This window comes from Podarcis liolepis (genome assembly GCF_965112155.1).
Source record: "Podarcis liolepis genome assembly, chromosome: 2".
In the NCBI taxonomy this organism is placed as follows: Eukaryota; Metazoa; Chordata; class Lepidosauria; order Squamata; family Lacertidae; genus Podarcis; species Podarcis liolepis.
Genome location: NC_139555.1, coordinates 4,997,750 through 5,011,375, shown reverse-complemented (window position 1 = coordinate 5,011,375; position 13,626 = coordinate 4,997,750). Strand labels below are relative to the sequence as shown.

Here is a 13,626-nt window from a genome sequence, read left to right as displayed (position 1 = left end):
GCTCCTGTCCGGCTGAGCTCATTTTCTTCTGCAGGGACCCGCGGACCTAGTCCGACGAGCTGGGTGGCAGAGTAGCCCCGCACCCAGATTTTAGCCGTAACACTTTTAAAATTTTATTTAAAAACAAGATTAAACATACTTAAAAAGTAGGGACATCTCTTGTTTCAAAGAGGAAAACAATAACATGGTAGAGTAGCTAACATACTCACAAATGAGAGCAAAGGCAAAGTTAGAATGATTTCAAAGTCCTCAGTAGAATCCGCATCTCAAACACAGAAGAGATCTTCATTACAAAGACACACATGTCAATGCAGCAAGATGACTGTCAGGATGGCAACTGACAGACGGGCGGATTGCAGAGCACGCCCACGGCTTCTTTCTTAGGGTCTTTATTTCTAAAACTCACGTGGAAACCGAACTCAGATCCAATCAAAATCCTTGATTATGTTTAAATTCACCAATGGTCAGCTAGTTGATTAATAACTTAACTTGTGACAGCTGAGCTTGTTAATTCTCAGGACCTTGGATCAAAGAGTTCCTCCTTATTTTTCAGAGACTCACCAGATACCCATTCCCAGTGTGATTAGGGTTGATAACTCATTCACACCCAGACAGCCTTGTTAAGTACCAGGTGCTAGAATACCACTAATCAACTTGGAGAAGTTTCTTTCTGCAGATGCCACGATAAGGATTCTCACTCCCATAGACAGCAAGTCTCCACTTAAAGCAACAAGAACAAGAATAAATCCTTTGGCCTTCTGGTCTTCCCACAATGCTTTGCTTCTTACTTGACCAAAGTTTGGTCTATTGAAATTTCCTAACTTCACTACAGCCCCTAATCACAGAAGCACCTTTGGTCCACATTGCTTAATTTTTTGGGTCTACTAGACTCAATCTGAGTCACACAACTCAAAAACTAAAAGACATACATTTTTCGGCTCCCGGTTCCGGTCTGCCTTAGTGGAGGCAACTCCCACGATAGCGGAAGATCGTTGGTGAAGGAAAAACAAGAATGATTGAGGGTAATTATCCTTGCAAGTTCCCCCCAGGGACAGAGGGGAGTGGACTTCACTCACAGTTCATCTCAGTACCTGGCTCTTGCTCCAGAATGGAAAGTGGGAGGCAGGGAGGTGCTGAGTGCAAAAGTACTTACCCTGCTGAAAACCCTCCTATACCGCCATTAAGAAGCAGAGGTTCTCCTGCTAAATAGAGCTTAATTCGGACTAAAGTACTGGCGCGTGCTAGAAGAGATGAGATAATAAACTGTGGAACAGAACCAGTTGCAAGCTCGTTAAGGTTTGAACTTGAGAGAAAACTTCACTCGGTGCAAAAGACAGTGTGGGGGAAGGGAACCTGCAGCTTCTTTATATGAAGTTTCTTCCTCTGTATTTATGATTCGGCAAACCTCCCTTGAATGTTAATTCGAATCATATATGTACAAGTAAGGAGGAATGAAACTGGATTATAAATATGGAATACAACATTAAATGGAACTGTGTGTGTAAAAAAAAAAGGGGAGCGAAGCTCTGTTTTGCAAAAGGTTTATGATGGAAACTTAGAGCTGACTGTTTCCCATCCTTTATTACAGTGGTACCTCAGGTTAAGTTCTTAATTCGTTCCGGAGGTCCGTTCTTAACCTGAAACTGTTCTTAATCTGAAGCACCACTTTAGCCAATGGGGTCTCCCTCTGCTGCCGCGCTGCCGGAGCACAATTTCTGTTCTCATCCTGAAGCAAAGTTCTTAACCTGAGGTACTATTTCTGGGTTAGCGGAGTCTGTAACCTGAAGCATATGTAACCTGAAGTGTATGTAACCCGAGGTACCACTGTATTTACAAAGTGAGGTGAATAACGCTAAAAGGACTTGGAATCTAATTTAATTTATTTATCTTCATTTATCTTCAGTTGGACGAAAGGATAAAATAAATCTGCGATCTTGCCAAGGAACTGATAAGGTTCATTACTGAGCCATCTGCAGTTCAACAGACCACACTTCTTCCCAGGCTGAGAGGGAAAATGCTGAAAACAGGTTACTTATTGGAACAGGGTGATTTTTGCAGCTGTTCTTAAAGTTGTAAAAAAAGGAAGCAAGGGGCAGAGCAATGGATAAATTTCTGAAACTACAATGAGATATCTTTTTTCCCTGGGGGGGGGAATCTATCCATAGTCTGTAGATACGTACATATATTAAAAATTATCCATACTATACTGCACTGAAATGTTTCTTTGATTGTCGTCCTTGACTCCTCTCCCCACACTTGCCATCCCCCCCTGCCACACCTGAGGAGATTTCACCCCTCCCATATCCAAGAATCTCCTGAGGAGTCTGCTGATTCTCCAGAGAGGAGGCGGCGGCGTGTTCTGCTCTCTACTTATTCTGCTCCAGCACCAAATCAGTCAGTCAGTGTCGGAGAGAGAGAGACTGAGTGTTAGAGATCGTGTGTAGAGATAAGGTTGCTGCTAAGAGCAGCTGCAGACACTCAGTGCAGTGCAGCATTCATTTATGCTTAGACCTATTTAGATCTGTATATAGTTGTATAATATTTGTAGATAGAATAAAGAAGATATTCTACAGAGCTGCTCTCCGAGTCGTTTATATACTCTGCTAGACTCTGCTATACTCTGCTGTGCGACGACTGTCTTCTTGTTGGAGTGAATTCGGTGCTCACAACTCTAAGCTGTGAGTCCACAGCACTTTGACCTGTTCCTGTGCAGAAGGTGGTCTCTGGAAGTGCTACCCAGCTCGCCTAGCCCAGTCGGGGTTGAAGTGGATGAGTCCAGTTGGTGGCACTGGCTCAAGGGCGATGCTGACAACACCAGTGTGATGCGCTACACCCTTTGAGAACCAGTGACCTGGAGTCTAGACCAGTGCTCCTCAAAGTGTTAGCTGGGCCAGGACCAAGCTGTTGGCTTTGGGTCACTTTCAGGTGGGTCACAATGTCACAGCCTGCCCAGGGCTTCCTCACTTGCGTGCCCCAGCCCCCACCCATGCCATAGCCTTTGGACAGGGCCAATGCCACCCCCAGCCACTCCTTTCATGTTGAGGTTCAGAAGAAGAAGGAAAAAGAAAGTCTGAGAGCTAAAGGCCAGAAGGGAATCTGAAAGCAAGATAATATTTATTAACCTTTGATATTAGTGATAAATAAACAGGGAATAGAAAGGAAGGGGATAAAAGAGGACAGCTGATCTAGGAGAAGAAAGGGAGTGTAAAAGAACCAGAAATGAGATGAAAGTAAGTGGCAGGTTTTGAGGAAGGCAATAAGGCACAAGTTGACTGTGGAAAGAAGAATGGGAGAAGAAATTACAGAACATGGGTAAAACAACTTTGAAAAGCATGTGGTGGTAGGAAGGGAAAAGGGAAAGGCCTTCTCCACTTCGATCCTCAAATTCTGCTAGGTCAGGTGGAAGGCCACATTCCCAGCTGGCAGCCTGTGAAGGAGTTTGAGCGCTTTCGCAAACACTTGGGTTGCTGTTGGCCATAGTTTATCTAAGGGTCTCTCCTTGGAGGTGAGGCGGAGATTGAATTCAATGGCAGTTAAAAACCAAGACTTAATCCTAAGAAAGGGCACATAGCCCATGGCACACTGCACACATCATCACATGCTGTCTTGTTTATTTTTACCGGGGGTGGGGGTGGGTGTTGTTTTCACAGACAAAGGCTGCTTACTAGCTAATCCGTTCAAGGCTCCAAAACTGCATCAGCTCAGCCAACACATTTGATTGGAAGGTTGTGCCTTTATAAGAAAGAGAAGTTGGATCCAGGTGAACCGTCAGTTTGTGACGTCCCTCCAAGAATCTTGAGAATCTTCCTCTCCTCTTCAGCGATCGTCATGAAATTCTGGGTCCTCCTTTTGGTTGTTTGGGTTGCTGTTGCCATGGTGTCCGCACGTAAGTAGTTGACACTCATTTATCCTTTTTACTGATGGAAGGATTAGGAAAATGTGTTTATTAGGGGAAATCGGCCCCCTAATGCTGATGAATTTTCCTGCGGTTTAGGTAAATAGGGCAGTAGAATAACTTCAGCCAACCTAGGCTGCCAATGACTGGAAGGAGGTCTCACGGTTTCCTAATTTCTCCCTCTAGGACCATATGAAGGTGAACAAGGGATGGGTGAGTATCTTGGCATTCAAAATGGGAACCACTATTTCTCAGCAAAATAGTTTGCCTCCGTTTGCTACCCTTCCCTACGAACATAAGATGAACGGGCTGGATCAGGCCAATGTCTCATCCAGTCTAGCATCCTGTTCCCACAGTTGCCGCAGGATGCCCCTGGGAAGCCTGCAATATCCTATGAGCGCAGCAGTACTCTGCCCACCTGCAGTTGCATTCAACTCGTAGCAGATGATAGATTTGTCCTCCATGTATTTATCTAATCCTCTATTAGAACCACCCAAGTAGGTGACCGTCACTGATTTGACCCTCTTGACTTTGCTTTTCAACTTTTGCCCATCCCGTGATTTTGGGTTGTTTCATCTTTTGAAATCAAATTTGACTGTGTTGGGGTTTTTTTGGCAATTGGCCATTTACATGTATGTTTAGTTTAATAGCACTGTGGGCACTGCTCCCTCCTGGCTTGACAACACATCTTTCACCAGGTCCTGAATGTCCAGAATTGCCACCCTTCTGGTCACATCCATAACCAACTGTTCCAGGGTACAATCATTTAGACTTTCTAGAAATCCCCTCTTTGATGTGCAAGACTTTCCTGTAAATAAACTAGGTAGGCAGACTTGCTGTGACAGCATAGAGCTGCTAAGGGCACAGGACATCCATGGAGTCTGTGTCCCTGAAAGGAACTAACAATCCTGTCTTCAACTCTCATTCCAGAACCTATACCTGCAGAGCATGATCCTCTCCAAGACTCTGTGAATCAAGACCGTCTTCTAGGCGGTCTCTTAGGACTTTTTAGACCCTAGTAGGATCTGGATGTCAACAATAACACATTTGTATGCTGAATGATGACACCAATAAAGTAGAGATTTTAGTTGCAACAACTTTGTGTGGGAAATGCTTGCCTTTATTCTTTCATCCTTCATGTACCATATGCAAAATATGAATGTGGCTCCATGTCAGAACACTCCAACCAACACAAGTGTCGGGAATCATCATGCTATTAGATCTTGAAGGATCAGCTCCAGTCAGTAAGGAACACATTTTGAACTACATTTCCACATTAAATTATTTAATAACGCATTTCTAATCCCCACCTTCACAGATGTACATCAAAGCAGTAGTAGCACCTGATCTCTTTTTTTGACTGGGCCCGTGCCAGTCAGCATATTTCCCTAGTTGCACACAAGCCTCTCTAGAGTCGTACGAATACGATTGCTCAACCAATGTGGATGCTGCCTTTTCACATTTTGATAGTGTGTGCAAATCTCGTCCACATGGGACTCATTTCACCATATTTTTCCAGGTGTGGCACAGTGGTGAAAAATAATGTGTCTCTTCTTTACATGCATAACCATACTCAACCCTTCTGAGGTACCATTTCTGGAATATTCTCTAAAGCCTCACCATATGCTGTTTCTGGTCGTGTTTATTATTAAAACCAAGCACTGAGATTGACTAGATGAGAATCAAATTTGGTTAGGTCAGGGATCTGCAACCCGCGGCTCCGGAGCTGCATGTGGCGCTTTTACACCTTTGCCGCGGCTCCGGGGCGGATACTAGCGAGGGGAGGAGGCGCATTGTGCGCCCCAACACTCCCCACTGTGGCGGGCGCTGTACTGGCTGTGACGTCGCATGGGGGTGGTGCGTGCATTAGTCACGCACTGGCCCGACGTCACCTTCCTGCCCGCTGTCAGATTGGACATTAAGGTAAGAAACAATATATGCAGTGTTATATTTGTTCTAAATGTCGCAATGGTTTTGCGGCTCCCAGGTTTTTTTCCTTTGGAAACGGGTCTAAGTGGCTCTTTTTGTCTTAAAGGTTGCAGACCCCTGGGTTAGATGATACAGCAACTGAAGGCTAATGGAGTAAATGGGTCTCAAACTCAGTGTGTTTATCCTCAATGCAGCCCAACCTAAATACATGGTGACTTGTTGAAGGCATTAAAAAGAAATAGATTTAGCCAGGGGAAAACTGAAGGGTGGAGTGTGTCTAGCGGGAAAGCTAAATGGGGCCACTGTCTTTCAGTCTCCTCCTTGTTGTCCAGTGGTAGTGGCGCAGAGGCATATGATAGAACCCAGTGCCCGAGTGCCGTGGGGAGGCTGACTGAGGCCACACAAAAACTTACCCCCTGACATCAGGTGTCAGCAGGGAAGGAGGGAGCTGTCTGGCCTTAGAGACACCTGGGAGGGGGGAGGGGGTGTCATTCTCTGCCTGGGTACCACAGCCAGCTCAGGGAGGGAAGGGTGAGGGAGCGAATCACTCCATGGGCTCACAATTCCTTGCCTGCTGACATCATAGAAGGCCAGAGACTATGAAATGGATGAGACACAAGATCTACCCACCCTGGAAGAATGGCAGATGAAGCTGATGGACTACATGGAATTGGCGGAAATGACTGGCAGAATCCAAAATCAGGGAGAAGAGTCGGTGAAAGAAGACTGGAAGAAATTTAAAGTAAAATTAATGAATGCTAGAAGGATGTTGGATAGAAACTAAGTGGTTTCCAGCTGTAATGCTTTAAGAGATATGGGAAAAAAGGTTCTCACAAATGGGTAAAAGCTTAATGGTAAGGATTTGCTGGACTAACAAACTGAACTGGAATACAAAGAAGGGTGGCATGAGGAGGTCTGAGGAAATAAGTGTATGGAAGTTACGTCATAGAAAATTAATGTGTGTTTTTAACTGTTTTTTGTTTTGTATGTTTATTTTTCATTTTTTCATTATATCTTAAAAATTATCAAAAAAATCTTAAGGGGAAAAAAAGAGACTATGAAATGGATGAAACTTAAGTTTCAGGGCCCCTGTAGCAATGCTCCGGCCACTCGCCCCTCCCTCACCTGTCCTACCATCCAGCTGGATCAGGTTTAGAGGAATGGCGGCCGGAGGCATATACCTTTTTACAGGACAAAATGCACCAAAAAAGGATAGTTGCTGCCACCACTCCCTTGTACAAGGGCACCAGAAGGTCTAACCCAAGGGAGAAGGTTATCCTTCCTAGTTACCGGCTGCCCCACCCTGCAAGTTGTTTCCGCAAACTACAGGCAGAAATTCAACAGATACAGTAGCGGCTGATTGCTCAGGCCCTGGACTCAGGCTTTCCCTCAGAATGGCACACAAGACAAAAGAAAGTTCCCTTTTAAAATTTTATTTAAAAACAAGATTAAACATACTTAAAAAGTAGGGACATCTCTTGTTTCAAAGAGGAAAACAATAACATGGTAGAGTAGCTAACATACTCACAAATGAGAGCAAAGGCAAAGTTAGAATGATTTCAAAGTCCTCAGTAGAATCCGCATCTCAAACACAGAAGAGATCTTCATTACAAAGACACACATGTCAATGCAGCAAGATGACTGTCAGGATGGCAACTGACAGACGGGCGGATTGGAGAGCGCGCCCACGGCTTCTTTCTTAGGGTCTTTATTTCTAAAACTCACGTGGAAACCGAACTCAGATCCAATCAAAATCCTTGATTATGTTTAAATTCACCAATGGTCAGCTAGTTGATTAATAACTTAACTTGTGACAGCTGAGCTTGTTAATTCTCAGGACCTTGGATCAAAGAGTTCCTCCTTATTTTTCAGAGACTCACCAGATACCCATTCCCAGTGTGATTAGGGTTGATAACTCATTCACACCCAGACAGCCTTGTTAAGTACCAGGTGCTAGAATACCACTAATCAACTTGGAGAAGTTTCTTCCTGCATTCTCACTTCCTGATTCTCACTCCGATAGACAGCAAGTCTCCCCTTAAAGCAGGGGTCTGCAACCTTTAAGACAAAAAGAGCCACTTGGACCCGTTTCCGAAGAAAAAACAACAACTGGGAGCCGCAAAACCATTGCGACATTTAAAACAAATATATCTCCGGAGCCACGATCTGACAGCGGGCGGGAAGGTGGCGTCGGGACGGTGCACCGCCCCCATGCGACGTCACAGCCAGTACAGCGCCCGCCACAGTGCGGAGTGTCGGGGCGCACAATGCGCCTCCTCCCCTCGCTAGTATCCGCCCCGGAGCTGCAGCAAAGACGTAAAAGAGCCGCATGCGGCTCCGGAGCCGCGGGTTGCAGACCCCTGCCTTAAAGCAACAAGAACGCATTCCCCATAAATCCTTTGGCCTTCTGGTCTTCCCACAATGCTTTGCTTCTGACTTGACCAAAGTTTGGTCTATTGAAATTTCCTAACTTCACTACAGCCCCTAATCACAGAAGCACCTTTGGTCCACAATGCTTCATTTTTTGGGTCTACTAGACTCAATCTGAGTCACACAACTCAAAAACTAAAAGACATACATTTTTCGGCTCCCGGTTCCAGTCTGCCTTAGTGGAGGCAACGCCCACGATAGCTAAATAGAGCTTAATTCGGACTAAAGTACTGGCACGTGCTAGAAGAGATGAGATAATAAACTGTGGAACAGAACCACAGTTCTGAATAACGCTAAAAGGACTTGGAATCTAATTTAATTGGAAGTATTATTTATCTTTCTTTATCTTCAGCTGGACGAAAGGATAAAATACTGTAAGTCTCCGAACTTGCCAAGGAACTGATAAGGTTCATTACTGAGCCATCTGCAGTTCAGCAGACCACACTTTTTCCCAGGCTGAGGGGTGAAAACAGGTTATTTATTGGGACAGGGTGATTTTTGCAGCTGTTCTTAAAGTTGTAAAACAAGGAAGCAATGGATAAATTTCTGAAACTACAATGAGATATCTTTTTGGGGGGGGGGATCTATCCATAGTCTGTAAATACATATATTAAAAATTATCCATACTATACTGCACTGAAATGTTTTTTTGATTGTCGTACTTGACTCCTCTCACCACACTTGTCATCCTCCCCTGCCACACCAGTGTGATGTGCTACACCCATTGAGAACCAGTGACCTGGAGTCTAGACCAGTGCTCCTCAAAGTGTTAGCTGGGCCAGGACCAAGCTGTTGGCTTTGGGTCGCTTTCAGGTGGGTCACAATGTCACAGCATGCCCAGGGCTTCCTCACTTGCGTACCCCAGCCCCCACCCATGCCATAGCCTTTGGACAGGGCCAATGCCACCCCCAGCAACTCCTTTCTTGTCGAGGTTCAGAAGAAGAAGGAAAAAGAAAGTCTGAGAGCTAAAGGCCAGAAGGGAATCTGAAAGCAAGATAATATTTATTAACCTTTGATATTAGTGATAAATAAACAGGGAATAGAAAGGAAGGGGATAAAAGAGGACAGCTGATCCAGGAGAAGAAAGAGAGTGTAAAAGAACCAGAAATGAGATGAAAGAAAGTGGCAGGTTTTGAAGAAGGGAATAAGGCACAAGTTGACTGTGGAAAGAAAAATGGGGGAAGAAATTACAGAACATGGGTAAAACAACTTTGAAAAGCATGTGGTGGTAGGAAGGGAAAAGGGAAAGGCCTTCTTCACTTCGATCCTCAAATTCTGCTAGGTCAGGTGGAAGGCCACATTCCCAGCTGGCAGCCTGTGAAGGAGTTTGAGCGCTTTCGCAAACACTTGGGTTGCTGTTGGCCATAGTTTATCTAAGGGTCTCTCCTTGGAGGTGAGGCGGAGATTGAATTCAATGGCAGTTAAAAACCAAGACTTAATCCTAAGAAAGGGCACATAGCCCATGGCACACTGCACACATCATCACATGCTGTCTTGTTTATTTTTACCGGGGGTGGGGGTGGGTGTTGTTTTCACAGACAAAGGCTGCTTACTAGCTAATCCGTTCAAGGCTCCAAAACTGCATCAGCTCAGCCAACACATTTGATTGGAAGGTTGTGCCTTTATAAGAAAGAGAAGTTGGATCCAGGTGAACCGTCAGTTTGTGACGTCCCTCCAAGAATCTTGTGAATCTTCCTCTCCTCTTCAGCGATCGTCATGAAATTCTGGGTCCTCCTTTTGGTTGTTTGGGTTGCTGTTGCCATGGTGTCCGCACGTAAGTAGTTGACACTCATTTATCCTTTTTACTGATGGAAGGATTAGGAAAACGTATTTAATAGGAGAAATTGGCCCCCTAATGTTGATGAATTTTCCTGAGGTTTAGGTAAATAGGGCAGTAGAATAACTTCAGCCAACCTTGGCGGCCAATGACTGGAAGGAGGTCTCACACTTTCCTAATTTCTCCCTCTAGGACCATATGAAGGTGAACACGGGACTGGTGAGTATCTTGGCATTCAAAATGGGAACCACTAATTATCAGCAAAACTGTCTGCCTCCATTTCCATATCAAATATGGCTGTGTTGGGTTTTCTTGGCCATTTACATGTATGTTTACTTTAATAGCACTGTGGGCACTGCTCCCTCCTGGCTTGACAACACATCTTCCACCGGGTCCTGAATGTCCAGAATTGCCACTCTTCTGGTCACATCCATGACCAACTGTTCTAGGGTACAATCATTTAGACTTTCTAGAAATGCCCTCTTTGGTGTGCAAGACCTTCCTGTAAATAAACTAGGTAGGCAGACTTGCTGTGACAGCGCAGAGCTGCCAAGGGCACAGGACAGCCATGGAGTCTGTGTCCCTGAAAGGAACTAACAATTCTGTCTTCAACTCTCATTCCAGATACTGCAGAGCATGATACTGGCCATAGCTCTGAGAATCAAGACCGTATTCTATGCCGTGTATTAGGAATTTGTGGTGGTTCATGGTGGTTCTAGTAGGATTTGGATGTCGACAAGATTTCTTTCAGCCTGAAAATCCTTGTGCAGATAAATTGACAATAACATTGAATGATGATACCAATAAAGTAAACATTTTAGTTGCAACGTGTGAGAAATGCTTGCCTTTATTCCTCCATCTTTCATGTACCATGTGAGAACTCTCCACAGACCAATACAAGTGCCAGTAACCATCATACTGTTAGATCTTGAAGGATCAGCCCCAGTCAGTCAGGAACACATTTAGAACTACAAAGATATACATTTTTCTTTTATTCACACCAGTGACTTTATCATTTGAGATAATCCAGTACAGCAATTTAAATCAAAATCTGAGATGTAGTAGTTATTTAAAAAACAAACACAAAGTGGTGATCTGTTGTGGAACTATAAAAGAAGAAGACAGATAGATAGACAGCCACAAACCATACCAAAGGAATCAAGTACAATAAAATATAGATATAGCTAGATGGTTGGCTATACTAAAAACATTCTGAGAATTTGCAACTATACAAATGAAAGAGTTAATAACTGTCCTTGATCACAAATAAAACATATCTTTATAAAGAGAGCAAGCTGGTGGTACATGCGCTACGGATTCGATAACTGCCGTCTCCACATGGACATAATCCTTTTTCATGAGGAATTTGACAGAAGCAGTCCTTGAGAACTGCAGACAGTAGTACGTTCAATCTTGCATAGGCGAAGGCACGTCTGTATTTTAAAACTATTAAGTTTTGCAGATAGGACACGGATGTGTGGAGGAGGCTAGGTGGGGGAAAATTGTACCTCAGACAAAATTTTCTTATGGTAGCTAAATTATTCTGTTGCTCAGTGTCGTATAGACACTGTCTAATTAAATTCTTTGCCAATGTCAATAACTGTTGGGGTGATAAACCAGAGGAGGAGAGCTTTTGAGTAACAGTTTTGGTCCAAGCCCTCTTGTGACGGTCTTGCAATATTAAGGGTAATAGATCGGTGGAGGTTAAATTCAGACAAAGCCAATAAGTAAATGTCCTGTACCAAATTTGTGATTCAACTGAGGGAAGGTTGGTCTCCAAGCGCAATGAAGTGTTTGGAACACCAGATGGCACAGAGAACATTTGCCTTAAGAACTTGGACTGAACGGTTTCTACAGAGTCAAGGTGTGCATTAGGCCAAATCTGTGCCCCATGTAGTAGCTGGCACAGGAGTTTAGCTCTGAACACTACTAGTGCTGAGGGTATGTAGCTACTCCCTTTTGTGTGGAAAAAAACACAATAAAATTTTGGCACTTTGAGACGTTTTTCCCTTTATGTAATTCAGATGTGCTACCCAGGACCCTGTTGACTGAAAAACAAGTCCAAGATATTTAATTACTTGAACTTGTTCAGTCATCTGATTATCTGCAATCTATAGGCCCTATGGTTTCTGGAGAACGACATGACTTTGGCTTTATTGTAATTCACAGCCAATTGTTCTTTTTGGCAGTATCCTGTGAATCTTTTTAGGCCCACTTTTGTTTGGGATAGGAGTACTGCATCACCTGCGTCTAGTAGGACTGAGCCAATTTAGGAACATGAAACTCTGGAGATGTTAGACTATTGACAATGTCATTTATTCATAAATTAAACAGTGTTGGAGCTAAAATGCAGCCTTGCTTAACTCCTTTAATAAGTGTCTTGCACTTACATAAAAGTGGGGAGGAGAGTGGGGGAGATCACAGCTGGGGGCAGTGACTGGTGAGGGCTGAGACAATGCTTCTCCCACTCAAACCTGCCATCCCTGAGAGACAGAAAAGGGTGCAGCACCCAGTTAGTTGGCTGAAGGTGTGAGGGGTCTGGGAGCAGTTGTCCTCTCAGTCCCTCTGGAGGGGGGAGTTAATGGACTGGGTGAGGGTTGAGGGGGGAGAAGCTGCTGCTCAACACCTGCCTTCCCTGATGAGGGGGCCACCGCCGCTTCCCCTAGGCCCACGAGCCCCATCTGCGCCTCACTTCCTTCTACAGAAACTTCCTCCTTGACCCTTGGACCCACTCTTGGGTCTCGTCCACTCAATCTGTTGGACCCACTTTGGGTCTTGTCCGCTCAACCCACTGGAGCCTGTCTTCACATGCATGTGGATTACAAAAACTGACTGAAAAGAGGACCTAGCATTGTGGGATGAAAGGAGCGGGTTGGAAACATGTAGGAATAACAGTGCCCTGGTTCAGCACATGTGCCTGTGTGCGCAGGGCTGCCTGTGAAGGGAGCCCGAGTGAGAACCGTGAAAGCCAAGCCAAGAGCAGAGTCGAATGAGAGGAGTGGTTGCTTGGAGTTGCCTTCCCTGTCTATGTCATGGACTGGCCGGACACAAAGGAATGGTGAGAGGCACCCGGTGGGGAACCCCAAGAGAAGGAGACCCAAAGCCTGGAGAGAAGAGGGAGAAGATGGGGGGGGGGGAGAGAGAAGCGTCAGGAGGGAGGCCAAAAGGCAGGCTGGAGAAGAAGCAAGAGTACCTCCTCTTGCTGCTGCGACAAGCTCCCCTCCCACCTGATCTCCCAGGACCAAGAGAAGTATGAAGCAGTAAAGGCAGCGCACAGGGGCAGTCTCATATTGCTTGGGAAAGACCCAGGAGAGGAGGAGACTTAGGCAGATGTGGGTAGGCAGGGCCTTCAGTCTCCACATCTGCCTCCTGGGGGCAAGACCTACCAAAGAAGAGCTGCTGCGCTCATTAGGATTGGCGCTCCTGAGCAGATCCTGGTTCTTCTAATAAGGAGTTAACTTCACTTACTCTGTGTGATTTATTGCTGGCTCTCTCCTGACAGTCACCTACCTCTCTGCAGGTGTGGCTCTCTCTCCCTATTTGCATCCAGTGGGGCTGCTGCCTTTTCCTTTGTAGCTGTCTGTCTGCCCGAGAA

At 45.0% G+C, this 13,626-nt stretch overlaps 2 long non-coding RNA genes across 2 annotated transcripts; both read left to right on the top strand.

Annotated features, from left to right (window-relative positions):
* The first annotated feature begins 3,730 nt into the window (after positions 1–3,730).
* LOC310700269 lies at positions 3,731–4,992 on the top strand. The gene is made up of 3 exons (XR_014522547.1): positions 3,731–3,886; positions 4,082–4,108; positions 4,826–4,992. It is a non-coding gene; the product is annotated as an uncharacterized lncRNA (long non-coding RNA).
* A 4,841-nt stretch (positions 4,993–9,833) lies between these two features.
* LOC310700271 lies at positions 9,834–10,858 on the top strand. The gene is made up of 3 exons (XR_014522549.1): positions 9,834–10,028; positions 10,224–10,250; positions 10,656–10,858. It is a non-coding gene; the product is annotated as an uncharacterized lncRNA (long non-coding RNA).
* The last annotated feature ends 2,768 nt before the right edge of the window (positions 10,859–13,626 follow it).